The 15,964-nt window shown below is 39.8% G+C and overlaps 1 protein-coding gene across 1 annotated transcript in view; it reads right to left on the bottom strand.

The window, feature by feature from the left end:
- Positions 1 to 15,964, bottom strand: part of LOC131504775 (cytochrome P450 4B1) — a 65,082-nt gene that overhangs the window by 47,921 nt on the left and 1,197 nt on the right. The gene's annotated exons all lie outside the window — the stretch shown is intronic.

Raw genomic sequence — 15,964 nt, forward strand, 5'->3', positions numbered from 1 at the left:
ATTCTCCAGAATAGACCACAAACTGGGACACAAATCAGCCCTCAACAAGTACAAAAATATCTAGATCATACCGTGCATATTTTCATACCACAATGCTATGAAACTCGAAATCAACCATAAGAAAAAATTTGGAAAGGTAACAAATACTTGGGAGACTGAAGAACATCTTACTAAAGAATGAATGGGCTAACCAAGAAGTTAGGAGGAAATTAAAAACTATATGGAAGCCAATGAAAATGATAACACCACAACCCCAAACCTCTGGGATGCAGCAAAGGCAGTTATAAGAGGAAAGTATATAGCAATCCAGGCCTTCCTAAAGAAGGAAGAAAGTTCTCAGATACACAACCTAATCCTACACCTTAAAGAGCTGGAAAAAGAACAGCAAATAAAATGAAACCCAGTAGAAGTCAGGAAATAATAAAGATTAGAGCAGAAGTTAATGCTATTGAAACAAACAACAACAACAACAACAACAACAACAAAAACCAATAGAACAGATCAATGAAACCAGAAGCTGGTTCTTTGAAAGAATTAACAAAATTGATAAACCACTAGCCAATTTGATCAAGAAGAAAAAGGAAAGGACCCACATAAATGAAATCAAGAATGAAAGAGGATAGATCACAGCCAACACAGCAGAAATAAAAACAATAATAAGAGAATCTTATGAGCAATTATACACCAATAAAATGGGCAAGCTTGAAGAAATGGACAAATTCCTAGATATATATACACTACCAAAACTGAAACAGGAAGAAATAGAAAATTTGAACAGACCCATAACCAGTAAGGAAATTGAATTAGTAATCAAAAATCTGCCAAGAAAACAAGAGTCCAGGGCCAGATGGCTTTCCAGGGGAATTCTACCAAACATTTAAGGAAGAGTTAACACCTATTCTCTTAAAGCTGTTCAAAAAAATAGAAATGGAAGGAAAACTTCCGAACTCTTTCCATGAAGCCAGCATTACCTTGATTCCAAAACCAGACAGAGACCCCACTAAAAAGGAGAACTATAGACCAATTTCTCTGATGAACATGGATGCAAAAATCCTCAACAAGATATTAGCCAACCGGATCCAACAATACATTAAAAAAATTATTGGGGTGCCTGGGTGGCTTAGTCGGTTAAGCGTCCGACTTCAGCTCAGGTCATGATCTCTTGGTTTGTGAGTTCAAGCCCCACGTCGGGCTCTGTGCTGACAGCTCAGAGCCTGGAGCCTGCTTCGGATTCTGTGTCTCCCTCTCTCTTTTCTCCTCCCCTGCTCATGCTCTCTCTGTCTCAAAAATAAATAAAAAACATTTAAAAATTTTTTTAAAAAATTATTCACCACGACCAAGTGGGATTTATACCTGGGATGCAGGGCTGGTTCAATATCCGCAAAACAATCAATGTGATCCATCACATCAATAAAAGAAAGGACAAGAACCATATGATCCTCTTGGTAGATGCAAAGAAAACACTTGACAAAATACAGCATCGTTTCTTGATAAAAACCAACAAGAAAGTGGGAATAGAAGGATCATAACTCAGGATCATAAGAGCCATATGTGAAAGACCCAATGTTAATATCATCTTCAATGGGAAAAAACTGAGAGCTTTCCCCCTAAGGTCAGGAACAAGACAGGGATGTCCACTCTCGCCACTGTTACTCAACATAGTATTGGAAGTCTTAGCCTCTGTAATCAGACAACACAAAGAAATAAACAGCATCCAAATCGGCCAGGAGGAGGTCAAACTTTCACTCTTCGCAGATGACATGATACTCTATATGGAAAACCCTAAAGATTCCACCAAAAAACGGCTAGAACTGATTCATGAATTCAGCAAAGTTGAAGGATATAAAATCAATGCACAGAAATCGGTTGCATTCCTATACACCAACAATGAAGCAACAGAAAGAGAAATCAAGGAATCTATCCCATTTACAGTTGCACAAAAAAACCCATAAAATACCTAGGAATACATCTAACCAAAGAGGTGAAAAATCTATACACTGAAAACTATAGAAAGCTTATGAAAGAAATTGAAGAAGACACAAAGAAATGGAAAAAGATTCCATGCTCCTGGATAGGAAGAACAAGTACTGTTAAAATGTCAATATTACCCAAAGAAATCTACATATTCAATGCAATCCCTATCAAAGTAACACCAGCATTCTTCACAGAGCTAGAACAAATAATCCTAAAATGTGTATGGAACCAGAAAAGACCCTGAATAGCCAAAGCAATCTTGAAAAAGAAAACCAAAGCAGGAGGCATCACAATCCGGACTTCAAGGTGTATTACAAAGCTGTAATCATCAAGACAGTATGGTACTGGCACAAGAACAGACACTCAGATCAATGGAACAGAATAGGGAACCCAGAAATGGACCCACAAACGTATGGCCAACTAATCTTTGACAAAGCAGGAAAGAATATCCAGTGGAATAAAGACAATCTCTTCAGCAAGTGGTGCTGGGAAAACTGGACAGCGACATGCAGAAGAATGAACCTGGACTGCTTTCTTATACCATACACAAAAATAAACTCAAAATGGATGAAAGACCTAAATGTAAGACAGCAAGCCATCAAAATCCTCGAGGAGAAAGCAGGCAAAAACCTCTTTGATCTTGGCCGCAGCAACTTCTTACTCAACACATCTCCGGAGGCAAGGGCAACAAAAGCAAAAATGAACTACTGTGACCTCAACAAAATAAAAAGCTTCTGCACAGCGAAGGAAACAATCAGCAAAACTAAAAGGCAACCGACAGAATGGGAGAAGATATTTGCAAATGACATATCATATAAAGGGTTAGCATCCAAAATCTATAAAGAACTTATCAAACTCAACACCCAAGAAAACAAATAATCCAGTCAAGAAATGGGCAAAAGACATAAATAGACCATTCTCCAAGGAAGACATCCAGATGGCCAAATGACACATGAAAAAATGCTCAACATCACTCATCGTCAGGGAAATACAAATCAAAACCACCATGAGATACCACCTTACACCTGTCAGAATGGCTAACATTAACAACTCAGGCAACAACAGATGTTGGCGAGGATGCGGAGAAAGACGATCTCTTTTGCATTGTTGGTGGCAATGCAAGCTGGTGCAGCCACTCTGGAAAACAGCATGGAGGTTCCTCAAAAAACTCAAAATAGAACTACCCTACGACCCAGCAATTGCACTACTAGGCATTTATCCAAGGGATACAGGTGTGCTGTTTCGAAGGGACACATGAACCCCCATGTTTATAGCAGCACTATCAATAATAGCCAAAGTATGGAAAGAACCCAAATGTCCATCGATGGATGAATGGATAAAGAACATGTGGTATATATATATACAATGGAGTCTGACTCAGCAATCAAAAAGAATGAAATCTTGCCATTTGCAACAATGTGTATGGAACTAGAGCATATTATGCTAAGCGAAATAAGTCAGAGAAGGACAAATATCATGATTTCACTCATATGTGTAATTTAAGGAACAAAACAGATGAATGTAGAGGAAGGGAAGCAAAATACGATAAAAACAGAGAGGGAGGCAAACCATAAGAGACTCTTAAATACAGAGAACAGACTGAGAGTTGCTGAAGGGGAGGTGGGTCAGGGGATGGGCTAAATGGGTGATGGGCATTAAGGAGGGCACTTGTTGGGATGAGCACTGGGTGTTATATGTAGTGATGAATCGCTGGGTTCTACTCCTGAAACCAATACTATACTGTAGGTTAACTACCTTGAATTTAAATAAATAATTTCTTTTAAAGATGGTGGATGTTATCAATGCTGTTATGCAGACATTGTGATAATAATATTGTTTTTCTCCCCTTATTCTATAATAGAGTGAATTGCACTAATTTTCAGATGTTAAATCAACTTTAATTACCAATTTTTTTTAATGTTTATTTATTTTTGAGAGAGACAGAGACAGAGCATGAGCAGGGGAGGGGCAGAGGGAAAGGGAGACAGAATCTGGAGCAGGCACCAGGCTCTGAGCAAGCTGTCAGCACAGAGCCTGACATGAGGCCTGAACCCACAAACTGCGAGATAATGACCTGAGCCAAAGTTGGACACTTAACCAACTGAGCCACCCAGGTGCCCCTAAACCAACTTCAGTTTCTAAGATGAACTCCTAGTTGTTCATAATATATCCTTTTATGTGTAGCTGGTTATAATTTGCAGTATTTGTTAGAGATTTTTGCATCTATTTTCATAAGAAAAAGTGAGTAATTTTCTTTCTTTGTAACGTCTTTCTCTTTTTTTAAATATCAGGAGAGTATTGATCTCCAAAGGTAAGTTGGAGAAAGCTCCCTTCCTCTGTTGTATTTGGAATGAGTTTGTGTTGGATTAGTATTATTTCTTCCCTTAATGTTTAATAAAATTCACCAGTGAAGAAATTTAGGCCTGGATTTTCTTCTCCTTTATTATTCTTTGGGAAGAGAGGGAAGAGATTTTAATTACAAATTTAATTTCTTTATGATATAGGGCTCTTCAGGACATCCCTTTTTTTCTTGAGTAATCTTTGCAGTTTGTACTTTTCAAGAAATTTGTCCATTTCTTCTAAATTGTCAAATTTATTGGCATGAAGTTTTTCAAAATATTACCTTATTATCCTTTTCACATCCAAAGGATGCGTAGTGATGTTTTTTCTTTCACTCCTGATGTTGATAGTTTGTGTCTTCTCTATTTTCTCTTGATCAGTCTAAGTACAGATATATCTCATTTTATTGATATTTTCAAGGAACCAGACTTTAGTTTAACTTTTTCTATTGTTTGTTTTCTATTAAATGATTTCCACTCCTATCTTTCTTATTTCTTTCCTTGTATTTATTTTAAATTTAATTTGCTCTTTTTTCCTGGTATGTTAAGGTATATATTTATATAATTAATTTTCAACCTTTCTTCTTTTCTTTTCTTTTTTTAAAATTTTTAAACATTTATCTATTTTTTGAGAGACAGAGCATAAGCAAGGGAGGGGCAGAGAGAGAGAGAGAGTCACAGATTCTGAAGGAGGCTCCAGGCTCTGAGCTGTCAGCACAAAGCTTGACACAGAGCTCGAACCATGAACCATGAGATCACTACCTGAGCTGAAGTCAGATGCTTAACCAACTGAACCACCCAGGTGCCCCAACTTTTCTTTTTTTCTAACATAAGAATCTGAATTGTAAATTTTCTTCTATGTTATATTAACCACAACCCTCAAATTTTGATATCCTTTGTTCTCTTTTCCTGCCTTTCTTTAGGTAGAGTTTTTGCTTGTTTTTACTATTTCATTATATTTCCACTATTAGCCTATCAGTGATGCATCTTTTCCCTATGCTTTACAATATTTATCTGTAACTTACCGCAATCTACCTTCAGACAATATTATATCAATTTATACATATTGAAAGAGACATAATAATATGCTTCTGTCTCCTTCCTATCCTTTGTTGTCATACATTTTACTTCTATATATGTCATAAACACCACAATACAATGTTGTTGGGTTTTTTTTTTTCATTAAACAGTTAATTTCAAATTTTTTTAACTAAGAAAAAAAATCTGTATTTAACTTTCTTGGTGCTCTTCATTCCTTTGTATAGGTCCAAATTTTCAGCTGGTATTATTTTATTTGAACTTAAAGAATTTCCTTTAGCCTTTTTAAAAGTGAAAACTTGTATAAATTCTCTCAGCTTTTGTCTGAAAATGTCTTTACTTTCCTTCATTTTTGAAGAGTATTTTCACTGATGTATAATTCTAGATTAACATCTTTTTTCCTCATGCTGTTCTTTATTTTCTTATGTTTATTTATTTTTAAGAGAGAGAGAGAGAGAGTGCAAGCAGGGGGAGAGGCAGACAGAGGGAGACACAGAATCTGACGCAGTCTCCAGGCTTCGAACCGTCAGCACAGAGCTGACACGGGGCTCAAACTCACAAACCACGAGATCATGACCTGAGCCAGAGGCTTAAGTGACTGAGCCACCCAGGAGCCCCATCTCATTCTGCTCTTTAAAGAAATTATTCCTTTGTCTTTTGGCTTCCATTGTTCCTAATGAGAAATCTATGATATTTCTTATCTTTATTCCCCTGTATATAATATATATCTTCTTTTATGTCTGCCTCAAATATTTTCTCTTTATCACTAGGTTTTTAGTAAATTTGTTATGATGTGCTTTGGTATGGTTTTCTATGTGTTTATTCTAGAGTTTGTTGAGTTTCTTGGGTCTGTTGTTTATAGCCTTCTTGTTTCAAAAACATTTTGGCTACTATTTCTTCAAACATTTTTCTGCCTCTACACTTTCTGAGATCCTGGTTATCCACATGTTATATCACTGCAGTGTTCCATAGGTAATGAAGCTCTATTCACTTTTTTTTAAGTCTGGTTTTTTTCTTTTTCTGCTACAGGTTGGATATTTTTAATTACTATGTCTTCAAGGTAACTGGTGTTTTCTTCTTCATTATCTAATCTGTTTTTTAAGTTACACGATGTCATCTTTAGTTCAGATATTTTACTTGTAAACTCTTAAAGTTCCATTTGGTAACTTCCACTTCTTTCCTCATATGTTCATATTTTCATTTAAATCTCAAATCTCTCTCTCTCTCTCTGTATATACATATATATATAATATACATATATATTAGCTACTTCAAAGTCTATTTCTGCTAACTCCATCATCTGTCTTATTTCTGGGTCTATTTCTATAGATTAATTTTCTCCTGGTTATAGGTCATATTTTCCTGCTTCCTTCCATGTCTAATCATTTTATTGAATGTCAGACATTGTGAATGTTCCATTGTTGAGGGTCTGAATTTTGTTTCCTTCCTTTAAAGAATGTTGAAGTTTGTTTAGTTTGGGCAGGAATTTAGGTTACTTGAGGGTCAGTTTTATTCTTTTTAACTTTTATTAAGGTAGCTCTAGAGTACCTTAACTCTGAGACTATGTTAGCTCTACTACTATGACCCTTTTGAGGTCTCCACTGAATACCCAGGTGTTCAACAAATTCCCTCCCCCGTAGCCAGCTGGAATTTTAATGTCTCCCAACCTGGTTCAGCTTATACCTACCCAGTAGTTATTATTTCCCCACACTCATTAAGTTTCACCCTGTGCATGCACAACTTAGGATTTAGACAAAGACTCAATAGAGACCCCTACACAGATTTCTAGAACTTTTTTCTGGGTAGGTCCTTCCTCTAAGGTACTCTACTCCTAGAAACTCTTCTTGAGTTTTCTCTCGCTGCTCTGCCAGAAAGTGCCATCAGGCATAAAGCTAGGGTAATCGTTAGGCTCACCTTGTTTGTTTTCCTTCTTTCATGGATCATAGTCCTGTGCTAGCATTGTCCAATGTCTGAACAGTTGCTTCATATACTTGTCCAATTTTCTAGCTGCTTATTCAGGAGGGAAAGCCCAGTACAATTTACTCAGTCATGTTCCATGTTACTTCGTTGAAATGTTACTTCAAAAAGTTGCAATCACTCCAACGATACTCCCTGTCCTCCTTTCCTGCTTCATTTTTCTCCTTAGTACTCAGCATCCAACACTATCTATTTTTGCATTATTTTGCATTATTTCGAATTATTTCCCTTCATTAAATCCAGGCAGGCAGAGATTTTTTTTGTGTATTTTGTTACAGCTGTAACAAGCACAAAGATAAGTTGTAGCTCAGGCACAAAGATAAGTTTTTACAATACATTAAGGACTCAATAAATATATAATAGATGGATGAATAGATGAAGTTTCAAAAACTTTCCTAAATGACATCCCTAACCTTTCTGCATCTTGCATCATGGTGCTGATACACCTTTATTGCTTATGTGTCTGTTTTTCTTCTTCTCTCTCTCTCTTTCACTCTGTGTGTGTGTCTCTGTCTCTTCTTACACACACACACACACACACACACACACACACACACACACACACCCAGGAGTTCTTGAATAACAGGAATATGATTTTGTCTATCTGTGTGTTCCCACCTCCCAACACAGGGCTGGTCACAGGAGAGTTACCATTTATATGAGTGGAAATTGTCCACATCTTAAAAGTGCAGTTTTCTAGAAAACCAGAAGAGGGCAGTACAAGGCCATGCATGTCTTTATTGTGTCCCAGTGCATCTTCTCTAAGTAGGAATTGGTCTCAGAGGGAGCTGGACTTTTCAGTCTTAGGCTTAGACACACAGAGCTAGTGCTATTCTCTCAGAAAAGGACTCAGGAGGGCCCAGGAAGCCTCCCTTAAGTTGTTCTGTCACACGGCTTTGCTGATTCAGCCTCTCCCACCATTTACTCCTTCATCCATAAACACCCAGCCTTGACTGATGAAGCAGACACACACACACACACACACACACACACACAGTTCTTCTTTGCAAAAGAGACTTCCTTTCATGATCCCATCACCTCCTCTCCCAGCCTGTGCTATTTAAGTTTCATGGTTAAAATGGGATTTCTCAAAGGTCTGTTTCCTGGCCTCCCTGTTTACTTAATGCACTTTGCAAACTCCCTTGAAGCTTTTAATACATGCCATTTAAATTTAATCTTTACCACAAGCACTGCCAGGAGGTAAGCTTTGTTAGTTCCAATTTATAGATGAGGAAACAGGCTCAGAGAGGAAAAGGAACTTGCCTAAGGTCACACAGCTAGTGGGGGGAAAGGGTGAGACCTGCACCCAGATGTGCTAGTCCAGGGCTCCTGTGGTCACTTGCAGCCCCTTCTCCAGCTCAAGCTCCAGGGGAAGAGGGCAAGTGGGCTGGAGGCCACAGTGCGTGCTCTTTCTTCTCAGGATTATTGTTCTCATCCCAAAATAAGCTCAGTCACTCCAGACCTGCTCCCCCCCCCACTTCCAGTATAAACCTCCTCTGTGGTATTTACCCCCAGGGCCATTTCCTGCTTCCTGGAAACTCTTGCAGGGCAGAACATGGATATTATTGGTGTATTCCAGAGCTTCACACAGCCCCCTGCAAGGGCTCCCTCAGACCAGGGTTGCTGGATGGATAAAGTAACCAAAAAGAAGGACAATGCCTAGAAACTCTTTAGAGTTTCATCTATTTCCCCCATAATTTAATCCAGCAAATAGTCCCTGAGGTCCTCCCAGTACAGGGCCCTGTGCTGGGGGCTAAAGACAGTTGACGGATGGGGAAACTGAGGCTACGACACAGCCGAGGCACAAAAACTTGCAGCAACTGAGAGGAGGCTGGGCCCAGAATAGAAGGAGAATCCCAGTGGGGGCAGCTCTCACCCCTGCCCATGATAATGCTGGGAACCAGTTGCTGTTTCCGGCTGCCTGGGACCCACTGGGAGAGAAACAATTGTTTAGCTTGGAGCCTGGCCCCTTTCCTACCACCCAATCTTTCCCTTTCCCATTGTCCTTAGGCCTCTCATCAGGGTACAGGATACAGCTGCTGGCAAAGCAAGGAAAAGAATGGGAAAAGGGTTGGGGGAAGCAGATGAGGCCATCCCAGGAGAGGACAGACCCTTACTGGTGGTCCCTTCCCAGATGAGCTGCAGACAAAGGCCTCAGGCTGCAGGCTCCCTGGGTGAACAAGTTGGGCTTCAGAGGCAAACAGATCCAGATTCAGGCCCCAGCATCTGCCCCTGACGTGCAGTGCCTCTTTTTCTGAGCATCGATTTCCTTCTCAGTTAGAGTATGGTAAGGTGCTTGCCTAGTGAGGATTGGCTTATTGTGGTGAGGATTAACACCAAAATGCCTGATATCTAAGTATTTCTAAATGTTTGTTTATCTTCCCTCCCCCCACTCTGACCATTGCAAACCACCAAGAAATATGATGACGGCAGAGAGGCTTCTTATAGCAGATGGAAGCAGCACATTCGATTAGGTAAATGACGATGTGTTACCAAGTCATCATTAAAATCAAATTTTAGGGGCACCTGAGTGGCTCAGTTGGTTAAGCGTCCAACTTAGGCTCAGGTCATGATCTCACAGTTTGTGGGTTCGAGCCCCATATTGGGGTCTGTACTGACAGCTCAGAGCCTGGAGCCTGTTTCAGATTCTGTGTCTCTGTCTCTCCCAGCCCCTCCCCCGCTCGTTCTCCCTCTCTCTCTCTCTCAAGAATAAACAAACATTAAAAAGTTTTTAATCGGGCGCCTGGGTGGCTCAGTCGGTTCGGCGTCCGACTTCAGCTCAGGTCACGATCTCGCGGTCCGCGAGTTCGAGCCCTGCGTCGGGCTCTGGGCTGATGGCTCAGAGCCTGGAGCCTGCTTCCGATTCTGTGTCTCCCTCTCTCTCTGCCCCTCCCCCGTTCATGCTGTGTCTCTCTCTGTCTCAAAAATAAATAAACGTTAAAAAAATTAAAAAAAAAAGTTTTTAATCAAAATTTAAAATCTGTAGTAAATCACATTTAATAATTAACAATGACATTAATGTAATAGCTGACATTTATTGAGACATTTATTGACATTTCCTATGGGATAGGCACATTACGTGTTCACAGCTACCCTGTAAGCTGGGTATTATCAGGGCCAGCTTCATGGATGTGTGAGTAGTGCAGTTACACAGAGCCCTCCACTCAGAAGGGCAGTCCATAACTGGGGTTTAATGCTCTGTGGCTACCATCTTATAATTCTTAATAATTTTAACTTTGAATTTGTGTTTTGTAAGTGAAGTCCAATGAAATAATGGAGCAGCACACTCTGGGGACTTGGAAACTCAGCTGACACATAGCTCTGCCTCTCATTGTCTCCCCGCCTCACCCTCCCCAGAATGGGTTCTTGGCTGCCTGCTCCCTGGCCTCTGTCCCAGGCAGGGCCTTGGATTCAGGCATAGGGAAAATTGGGTTGAGGATGCCTGCCAAGTCATGAGGCAGGGCCCCATACCCCTGTGAGTATCCCCATGCCCAAAGGACTGCAACTTTAAATAGTGAATAATAAACAGGTTGAGTGCAAAATCACAGAAGCAAGAAAAAAGGCTTTTTTTCCTGCTTTTTGAACAAGGAGCCCTGCATTTTCATTTGCACTGGGCCCCCCAAATTATGTAGTTGGTCTTGGGTACTATTACTACCACCATTTCACAAAAGTAGAGGCTCACAGAGGCTCAGTAATTCCCCTGAGATCACACAGCTACCAAGTGGCAGAGTTCAGGCACGGACTTGGATCCCAGAGGAAAGGATTCATCTGAGATCTCAAAGAGCCACAACCCAAGAATTAGAAACCCTGGATCTGATTTCTGACCATGATGTTGGGCAAGTTTGCCCCCACTCTGTGCCTCGTTTTTCCCAAGTGATAGTGCTCTGTGGAATTTTCCCAAGGTAGCAGAGGGTCTCAAGATTTGGCTTTCCACCTATACAGGTTGAGATTTTGAGCATGGGAATGTCATCTCTGCCCACCTTCCCCACAGAGATGCTAGGAGGATTTAGTAGGCATCACTTGTCCTACATGACACTTCACAGCATATAAAGCACTTTCATGCCACTCCCTCCCCAGAAAGCTGGGCAAGGAATATTCTTATTACCAGTTTACAGACAGGGAAGTTGAAGCATCAGACCCACAGAGTGATTTAGTCAAGTTCACACTGCATTTCAGACAAGGTTTGGAAGGGTTATAAGGGTTCCACAGATATATGAACATCCCCAAATGAAAAGATGGGTCACAACATTGGTGAGTCTGGTGTGGGAGCACACCATAGGCTTCTCAGTGCAGGAATACTTGCTCTGAGAAGGTTGGCTTCACCTCTGGTCTTAACAGTCCCAGGTATGAAGGAGGAGGCCAGAGAGGCACCAAGAGCTCCTGAGAGAAGACACCTGACCAGCAACTTTCAAAGGTCCTCGGAATCCTTTGGGACGTTTACCCAACACAGGAGGGCTGTTATCCACAGATCAACAGACAGACAGACAGACAGAGGGGCTAAATGACAGACTGAGCAGAAGTATCCCCTTAGCTCTCAGCTCCACTCCTCAAGTCTCCCCACCCATGACTAGCCCACTGGCCAGTCCTGGGATAGGGCCCCATCTGCAGAGAGGGCAGAGTCTGGCTGACCGGAAGTCATTGCAGCTAGGTCATGCATCCTCAGCCCAGCACCACTCCCCTGGATTTCTCAGTCCCTGGTTCCCTGGGTGACGATGTGACATCTACAACACAAGAGGGCCATGGGAAGGGCTGTCCTAAGCTAGCCACCTGTCTTGCCTGGGGACTCTCATGACCCCAGAACGTGTTTGTGAAATGCCTCCTGAAGTCAGGACCCTTTCCTGCCTGTCCCCAGACCTTCAGGAAGGTGCTAGTGCAGAGTTGTCCAATAAAACCTCCTATAGAGATGGAAATGTTCTATGCTGCCCAATAGCCACTAGCCACATATGGCTATGGGACACAGTGGCCAGTGAGACTAAGAAACTAACTTAAACTTTTTATTTAATTTTAATTAAGTTAAATGTCAACTTTAAATTGCCATGTGTAGCTAGTGGCTACCATACTGAGCAGCGCAGTTCTAGAAAAAAAAGGAGATAATAAAAACAGAATAACTGCACCATAATTGGGGCTTCAAAAGCCCTTTCACAAGCACCTTATCCGGGCTAGACAAATGAGAGGAGAGTAGTATCTTAACTGTCCTGTGAAACAAATGTTAATCCCCATTTTGCAGAGGAGAAAACTAAGGCTCGGAGAATTTTTTTAATGTTTATTTATTTATTTTTGACAGAGAGAGTGTGTGTGCAGGAGGAGCAGAGAGACAGGAAGACAGAGAATCCCAAGCAGGCTCCGTGCTGTCAGCACAGACCCCAAGGCGGGGCTTGAAGCCATGAACCATGAGATCGTGACTGAGCCAAAACCAAGAGCCCAACGCTCAACCAACTGAAAGCTCAGAGAATTTAAATGGCTTCCGTGTTGACAGAGCTAGTACTACAAGCATGACTTCATCCCATATCTCTTGATTCCAAAACTCTATTAGTACCTGTATTCAACCCTTCCCCCTTCTGTAAACATTACATATTTATTGGCTCATTATTATTAGATGCCTAGCTCTGGGCTAGACACATACAGACAAATAAGAGACAGGCCTAGGCTTTGGAGGGGGTATCCCAGACAAAGATGAATAATTACCACAATAATATGGGGGTATAAAAATTACTTCAAGTGACTTTTTTCCAAGTGGTTCAAAGCACTTTGCTTTAAAAACCACCTACACTTGATAGCTTTCGGATTTATATTTCAGGCCCCAGCCTCTGCCCAGAACTCCAGATGAATACAGACATACTTCATCTTATTGTGTTTTGTTTTATTGCACTTCGCAGATAAGTGAATTTTTTTTTTTTAATTGAAGGTTTGTGGCAACCGCGGGTCAAGCAAGTCTACTAGCGCCATTTTCCCCACAGCATTTGTTTACTTCGTGTCTCTGCATCACACTTAGGTGATCCTCACAATATTTCAAACTTTGTCATTATTATATTTGTTATGGTGATCCATGATCGGTGAGTATAATCACTGAAAGCTCAGATGATGGTTAACATTTTTTTTTTTGCAATAAAGTATTTTTAATCAAAGTATAGACTGTTTAGACATAATGCTATTGCGCACTTAGTAGATGACAGTATAGTGTAAACATAACTTTCATTTATTTATTAATTTTTTTTTTATTTCTTTTTGAGAGAGAGAGAGAGAGAGAGAGAGAGAGAGAGATAACACGAGCGGGGAAGGGGCAGAGAGAGGGAGACAGAGAATCCCATGCAGGTTCTGTGCCATCAGAACACAGCTCAATGTGGGGCCTAAACTCACGAACTGTGAGATCATGACCTGAGCCGAGGTCAGGCACTCAACTGACTGAGCCACCCAGGTGCTTTTTAAATCTTGTATCACTTTGGTTTAATGGGTAACTAAATATTGTATCACAGTGTATTTTATCAAATAATAATTTGTCTTTTGACATTTGTAACAAACTTCCCCAGATGAAATTCTGAATAAAGTAGTAAGAGAAATGTTAATTTCTTTGGTCATTTGAGATGTTAAATTACATGGGAAGCATGGTCAAATAAGAAGCGATGCTGAACTTTCTTTAGCTTATACTTATATATGTTAATATAAGTGTTCCAGAGATTGTATGAAATTCCTAAAAATCCGATGTGTTCTGGTATAACGTTATCAGCCATGATTTTTAAATGTATGTCACAAAAAGAACCAAATTTAGTTGTCAGTTTCATCATTGTCTTTGTATGTGTATGTGAACTCTTACCAGATCTTTTAAACTCTTTTGTAACTTATAGACTGTTATTGTTTCACTTTGATGCTTTTGCAAAAGTATTCCTGCAAAAGTGCTTCATCTTCAAAGAGATAAATGGAAAAAACCTTGACAAGTATTCTAAAATTCAGGTTTCTGGTATCATTAAGATCAGAACATCACATAAAGTAAGAATTTCTAAAGCTCCAATGGAAAGCTGATTGATTCATAAAGCTGCTAACTCAAGATGAAGCAAAAGTTAGGGATTAATTGCCTAACACTGAAGGAACTGATGAGATGATTGTAATTTTTATTCCATTTAAAACATTGCTAGTAAGAAAAAAACAAAAAACAAAACATTGCTAGTTCTTTAATGCTTTGTTCTCCAGATTTAAAGAACCCCTTTTTCTCCTCTCTTTCATGTTATCTGTAACTTATAGCAATTTGGTAAAATGTCTTTGTGACCAAGGTTAAAACATTTATCTTTTTCTCCCTACCTGATCCCTCCTGTATTCAGAAACTCCTATTAAATATTCTTGTTTTTATGATAATATATGTATTTGCATAAGTTCAATAAGGATCTGTTCTCCTTGTAACAGGACACAATTGGACAAGTCATTGGCTTGGCTTCCTAGCCTCAAGAAGCTTTGGAAAGTGCAATCTGAGAGAAGTTCTAGCAAAGCAGATTTTAAAGAGCCTATATGGTCAGTCACTATTCTTGCTGTACTTATGCAAATAATCAGGCCCCGTTTATTGAAACTACTTAATTTATAAACAAACTAGTCTTACTGTGGTTATCTTTGACAGAAATGGGGATAATTATACAGAATCATAACCTCAAACTCAGAAGCAGTATTTGTAATTTGCTTGAACTATTAACCTTTGTTTTTATTTTGTTTCCATAGAAATCCCTCTCATTAAACTACCTGGTTGCTCACATCAAATAGAAGCCAATTTAGCCAACACTGGTTTCTGACCTACAACCTCCTCAAGTTCAGCCTGTTCTAACTAATCATGCTAATACATGATGTGATGCCTATGTAAATAAATAACTCATAAAAAATTGAAACCCAATTGCACATTATTCAAAAAATATAGATTGACTTAGGTAAAACATGAATCTGATTATAACCCATTTGAGTTATTTAGTTGGTTAAATCTTGGCCCCTGGGAATCTCTGCTCTGGAAAATTTCTCAGTCCTTGGTTATTGTTTTCCTTACAGTCATCGCATTAACCTCTCCAGCATGTTGCATACTCTGGAGGGTTTTAAATGCCTGTCAGCAGCCAGTCATATGCCAAATGGTAGCCATCAGGATCAGACAACTGAATGAAATCAGCAATAGCCACATAAATGATGAAGATGGTAACTAATGGCCCTCCTGCCTGATGACTCAACTATTGGGAACATAGAATGTGTGATTCTGCGGCCTGACTACATCAATGTAGTAACCAAGAATAATGCTATATTGGTTGGTCATACCTTCAGCGTGCTGAGACAATGACCAACATGGGGGGAAGAGGGATTATTAAAATCAAAAACAAATGGAGACCAGCCTTGAAAACTCCCTGAGCAGACAAAGCCAGTTTAATCATACAAATAAAGCTTAATTTAGCTTTAAGTTTGCAAGGCTAACTTGACCTGGGTTGCTTGTGCCCCTGGAAATCATAAGCAAAACTTAAATTGCTTCCAAGGTTAATGTGAGGTAACCACTGGCCAATTCCCTATCATTTAAGAAAATTCTAATATTTATAACCAATCACTGTAAAGTCACTGCTTTGTTACTATACAAGCTTCTTTTTTTTTTTTTTAATGTTTATTATTTTTGAGAGAGTGAGAGA

The sequence above is a fragment of the Neofelis nebulosa genome, chromosome 2 (genome assembly GCF_028018385.1).
Source record: "Neofelis nebulosa isolate mNeoNeb1 chromosome 2, mNeoNeb1.pri, whole genome shotgun sequence".
Lineage (NCBI taxonomy): Eukaryota > Metazoa > Chordata > Mammalia > Carnivora > Felidae > Neofelis > Neofelis nebulosa.